Raw genomic sequence first — 6530 nt, 5'->3', positions numbered from 1 at the left:
ATATGACATCAGAGAAGTGACAATAACCCCAAGGCATAGTTAACGTCCCCACGTAACCATATTGTTCGATGTAACCATGGACTAGCCCACAACTGTGAGAGGTAAAGTGCGCAAAGAAAATGCAGACATCCATTTCCTTATTACATGATTTAAATCACAATAATAGTATCTTTATCATATCAGTTATATCACACTATATAATATTCTTTGTGGAAGTTATTGACCATGAATAATATATAATTCCAGCACAGAACCAATCATTCATTATTAGCCACACAAAATACTCTCTGACAAAGATGATGTCCTGTATGTATGCTATGTGATTATGCACTGTGACCAATCATATGCTGTGCCATATGAATATGACCTATGGTGATATATTGCCTACCCTCTATCCTGTAACGTAGGTAAATATAGGCTACTCTGTGTATGTCCTGAAATGCAAGTACAAGCTGCAACTGATGTGAGTGGAAATGCTGGGTCTCAGTCTCGGTTTGTAGTCTTCTGGGTAGCCTGAGGGATGCCAAGGATCCATGAGCTCTAAACACTAATTACAGCTAATCAGAGGAGAAAGCAAATGAGAAAGTCAAACCTTGTTAATACAGCCCAAAATGTTCCCACGGTGATTTACATAGTGGATATGATGCACGATAGGTCCTCGGTTCAAATAAGTTCAACAGATACACACAGATACACAAACAACAGGAAGCAGATTGAAGCACTTAAGCACAGATCTTTCAAATGTTTAGCAGTCATCATATCCATAGATGTCTATAATTGATTGGTGCACTTTTATTCTGTATTGCTTCAGTACTGATGATTACTGAGTCATACTCTGACTTGACTTAATCCTCTTGGCCCCCTTGGGTGCATAGGGCATCCACCATGGCTCCCAACCTCACTCTCTTCTGCCCAAGAGCTTTTAGTCATACTCTAAAGTGTCGTATTTGCAAGGCCCCTTTCTCTCAAAAAAAGAAATTCCTTTGGTTGAACAGATCATCTCGTATTGTGTTCAAGCACTAGTACAGCAAAATGCTTTCCTGGAAGTTACGTTTTATCTGCTGGGATAGGGGGTCATCCTAACACATTTCTCAGAATTTCTTTAAAAGGGTTAACTAGTTTGTAGCTTGTAAAAATAATGGTAATATGTCATGGCATTTCAGCAACCCTATGTATTACATACAGGAATAACGTTTAATTGTGTTAATTACGTTTTTTTTTTGAAAATATATGAAGAGAACACATAAGTACTCAATTACTACATGCATTGAGGTTACCAGTCAGTTCCAGGTACTCACATAGCGTGTTCTACTGCAATGGCTGAAATGAATAAGGGTTATTTTGAAATGACATTGTCATTTATTTTCCCACTGTATCAATTGTCAATGTGAATGTCTTGTCAGTTCAATATGGATCACTTCCCATGTCTTGTTCTTCTGGTAGGTGTTGATGTAAGGCTCAAGTCATCTCTGGATTGAAGCTCTGAAATCTTCCTGACCTTAAGGAAACGGTATTTCACAGCTTACATCACAAATGGCTCTCACAACGTCAGGCAAATCAGACACATGAAAATGAATGATCGTGTCACCTGGCGGAGTCTACCTGCATTTGTGACAGTGGACATTTGATAAAGATATCCCCAAAAGTAAGCCAGGCGAAGAAGCCTGGATCGCTATCTCTTAGGTTGAATTCCAAATGGCACCCTACTCCCCATGGTGCACTACTTTTGACCAGAGCTCTATGGGGAGCCCTATAGGGAACGGGATGCCATTCGTGACGCAGACTTACTCTGCATTTGACCTGTGACACCATCTTCATCCAACACAACGGACTCATCAAGATAGTATCAGTGGCTCCACACACCATCAACAACCGTGTGAAGACCTGCAGAAAGGAACAGAAAAACCTGTACTTCTTCACCCCTGAATACGGAACTGTTGTAGATGTCACCACTGCAATGGATATCTACTCCTTTGGGATGTGTGCCTTGGAGATGGCAGTGTTGGAGATCCAGGGAAACTGAGAATCTTCCCATTTCAGGAGGGCATCAACAACGTCATACAGTCACTGGAAGATCCCCCTACAGAGGGAGTTTATTCAGAAGTTTCTGGAGGCTGACCTGTTTAAGAGGCCTACAGCCAGAGAGCTGCTTTTCCACCAGGCTCTGTTTTAGGTGCCCCTGTAGAAGCTGCTAGCTGCACACAGCATCGTTAGCCACCAGCATATGATCCCTGAGAATGCCTTAGAGGAGAACACTAAGAACATGGACCCCAACATCATCATCGCTGAGATAAAGGCAGGCGAGCAGGGCAAGCTGTTTCAGTATCCTGACTTGGAAATGGAGAAGTTCCTGGAGGATGTCGGGAATGGTATCTACAACCTAGCGTTTGGACTGCCCTCTCGCCAGCAGCCCCAGTAGTCCCCCGTCAAATCCCCCATTGTCACCACCTCTGTCAAATCCCCCACCCCAGAACCCGCAGAACCAACATTGTCTCAGAGTATTTTGTATTATTCTGTCAATCCGAGACAATCCCTTTAGTGTGATATGTTACGTATCGTATGGTACTGTATGTATTCATTTGTGGATGTCCATCATCCATTTTGTATGATATGTTACGAATTACAATTCGTATGATATTTCACAAACTCTTAAAATGTACAATGTGTTACAAAGTTGCAAAACGTATGATATGTTACAAATTCCAATGTGTCATGGCTAACATTAGCTAGGTGGCTAACGCTAACATTAGCAAGCATTAGGGGTTAGAGGTTAAGGGTAGGAGTTAGGTTAAAGGTTTAAGGTTTAAGGTTGGCTAAAAGGGTTAGGGTTAGGGGAAGGGTTAGCTAACATGCAAAGTAGTTGCAAAGTAGCAATAAAGTAGTAAGTAGTTGCAAAGTTACTAATTAGCTAAAATTGTATGTGATAAGTTTCGAACACGCAACCTTTGGATTGCTAGAGGTTTGCGTTATATGCCCACCCATGCACCCAGACCAACCACCCTTCTTTTGTTATTGCCTTAAGTAACCTTCAGTCTTACGCAACCATACCTAACATAACATATCATACTAATTTGAGTGTCCTGGATTTACCTTCACTATGTTACGTCTAGTCTGTGAGAACAGTCTGGCTAAACTACGGACATACAAGGTTGTTCAGATGCAGTGTAATATTGAGCCGGTGGAGGAGAGTGCAAAACATTATCTGACACTACTGTGGAAGCTGGAGGACAAACTGAACAGACACCTGCAGTGCCTTCAGAAAATATTCATACCCTTTTACTTATTCCACATTTTGTTGTGTTACAGCATGAATTCATTGATCTATTGATTAAATAGATTGTTTTATCACCCATTTACAAACAATACCCCATAATGACAAAGTGAAAACATGTTTTTAGACATTTTAGCAAAAAAATTAAATAATACCGAAATATTTCATTCACATAAGTATTCACAACCCTGAGTTAATAGATGTTAGAATCACCTTTGGCAGCAATTGCAGGATAAGTCTCTAAAAGCTTTGTACACCTGGATTGTACAATATTTTCACATAATTATTAAAAAAATTCTTCAAGCTCTGCCAAGTTGGCCGTTGATCATTACTAGACAGCCATTTTCAAGTCTTGCCATACATATTCAAGACGATTTAAGTCAAAACTGTAACTTGGACACTCAGGAACATTCAATGTCATCTTGGTAAGCAACTCTAGTGTATATTTGGCCTTGCGTTTTAGGTTATTGAATTTGTCTCCCAGTGTCTGTTGGAAAGCAGACTGAACTAGGTTTTTCTCTATGATTTTGCCTGTGCTTAGCTCTATTCCATTTCTTTTAATCCTAAAAAAAACTCCCTAGTCCTTGCCAGACAAGCATACCCATACCATGATGCAGCCACCACCATGCTTGAAAATATAAAGAGTGGTACTCAGACATGTGTTGTGTTTGCTCCAAACATAACGCTTTGTATTCAGGACTGTAAATGCCCGGGGTGTAGTGGAGGAAGGAGTCAGACGCAGGAGACAGAGAGTTCAGAGTAGCGCTACTTATTTATTCACCAACCAGGTGAAAACAGACGCCACACCAACGACGACAACGACTGCCGAGCGCCATCCGAATGGGAAGGGGAGCCACCTTCGGTAGGAGACGTGACAAGGACATAAAGAACATTTCTTTTCCACATTTTTTGCAGTTTTACTTTAGTTCCTTGTTGCAAACAGGATGTGTGTTTTGGAATATTTTTATTCTGTACAAGCTACCTTCTTTTACCTCTGTCAATTAGATTAGTATTGTGGAGTAACTGCAATGTTGTTGATCATTCCTCAGTATTCTCCTGTCACAGCCGTTACACTCTGCAAATGTTTTAAAGTCACCATTGGCCTCACCAGTTCTCCCTCGCGTTATACAAGCATTTTTCTACACCCGCAATACTATCTGCTAAATATATGTATACCACCAATAACATTTCATTTGATTAAAACTTGATTTGATTTCCTCGCCAGCAACTGAGTTAGGAAAGACACCTGTATCTTTGTAGTGACTGGGTGTATTGATACACCACCCCAAAGTGTAATTAATAACTTCGCCATGCTCAAAGGGATATTCAATGTCTGCTTTTTTATTTTTACCCATCTACCAATAGGTTCCCTTCTTTACGAGGTGTTGAAAAACCTCCCTGGTCTTTATAGTTGAATCTGTGTTGGAAATTCACTGCTCAACTGAGGGACCTTACAGACAATTGTGTGAGGTACCGAGATGATGTTAAACACTATTATTGCACAAAGAGTGAGTCAATGCAACTTACTATGTGACTTGTTAGGCACATTTTTACTCCTGAACCTATTTAGGCTTGCCATGACAAAAGGTTGACAACTTATTGACTCAAGACATTTCAGCTTTTAATTTGTAACTAATTTGTAAACATTTCTAAAAACATGATTCCCCTTTGACATTATGGGGTACTGTGTGTAGGCAAGTGACACAAAATCTTAATGTAATCGAGTTTCAAATTCAGGCTGTAACACAACAAAATGTGGAAAAAGTCAAGGGGTGTGAATACTTTCTGAATGCACTGTAAGCTGTGATTTGTTAGCCAATGATAATGTACAGGAACTGTCTGTTGAGCTGGTCCAACTGGGCTTCATCAGCAAGGTGGGCCAGAGCAGGATGTACTAGAAGAGGCCTTCACCAAGTTCTTCAGCAGGAACGGTTCCCTCAACCCTGCCACTGTGCCTTTACAGAGCTGCCAAGTCAGTCCCTTTCTGTTTAGTTCCCTCTATACAATAGCAACTTTTTTTGGGAAGGAAGCCAACACAGTTATCATATGTCAGTATTACTTGTTAGGGCGGCAGGTAGTCCAGCGCTTAAGAGTGTTGGGCCTGTAACCGAAAGGTCGCTGGTTCCAATCCCTGAATTGACTTGGTACAAACCTGTCCATGTTTTCTTGAGCAAGGTACTTAACTCTAATTGCTTCTAAAAGTCACTCTGAATAAGAGCTTCTGCTAAATTATTAAAATGTAAATGAAAAAATTTACAAATCACTTGTTTAGAATATATATCCAGAACTGTATCAGGGAGGAGGTCAGAGATATGGCAGTGTGGTGCCAGGACAATAACCTCTCCCTCAACTTGAGAAAGACAAAGGAGTTGATCGTGGACTACAGAAAAAGGAAAGCAGAGCACACCCCCATTCACATTGACTCGGCTGTAGCGCAACGGGTCGAGAGCTTCAAGTTCCTTATTGTCCACATCACTAAGGACCTATCATAGTCAAAACACAACAAGATAGGAGGCTGAAAAGATTTGGCTTGGGACCTCAGATCCTCAAAATGTTCTACAGCTGCACCATCGAGAGCACTGGTTGCATCTCAGCTTTGGTATGGCAACTGCTCGGCATTCGACCACAAGGAGCTACAGAGGGTAGTGTGTAGGGCCCAGTGCATCACTGGGGTGGAGCTTTCTGCAACCGAGGACATCTATACCAGGCGGTGTCAGAGGAAGGCCCAATAATTGTCAAAGACTCCAGCCACCCAAGTCTTAGACTGTTCTCTCAGCTACCGCACCGGAAGCAGTACCGGAGCACCAAGTCGGAGAACAAAAGGCTCCTTAACAGCTTCTATCCCCAAGCCAAAAGACTGCTAAACAGTTGATCAAATGACTTCCCAGACTATTTTCATTAACTCCCTTATTTTATTCGTATTTATTTTTTGCACAGGCTTGATGTACTCTCACTGGACTCTAACCACACATTCACATATACTACACTGACACACACATGGACACAAACAGAAAACACACACACACACATGCATATTGACACCACACACACACACACACACACACACATACATTCACATACATTCACATTCCTTTACTCTTCACATACGCAGCTGCTACTCTCTGTTTATTATCTATGCGTATTTACTTTACCCCTACCTAAATGTACATATTACCTCAACTACCTTGACTAACCCGTACCCCTACACATTGACTTGGTACCGGTAGCCCTTGTATTTAGCCTCGTTATTGATATTTGA

The 6530-nt window shown here is 41.2% G+C and overlaps 1 pseudogene; it reads left to right on the top strand.

Annotated features, from left to right (window-relative positions):
- Positions 1 to 1777: 1777 nt before the first annotated feature.
- LOC109909327 (nuclear receptor-binding protein pseudogene) lies at positions 1778 to 5540 on the top strand (annotated as a pseudogene).
- Positions 5541 to 6530: the final 990 nt, after the last annotated feature.

The sequence above is a fragment of the Oncorhynchus kisutch genome, linkage group LG18 (assembly GCF_002021735.2).
Source record: "Oncorhynchus kisutch isolate 150728-3 linkage group LG18, Okis_V2, whole genome shotgun sequence".
Classification (NCBI taxonomy): Eukaryota; Metazoa; Chordata; class Actinopteri; order Salmoniformes; family Salmonidae; genus Oncorhynchus; species Oncorhynchus kisutch.
The sequence above is the reverse complement of the archived record's forward strand: the minus strand, read 5'-3'. Positions and strand labels throughout refer to the sequence as shown.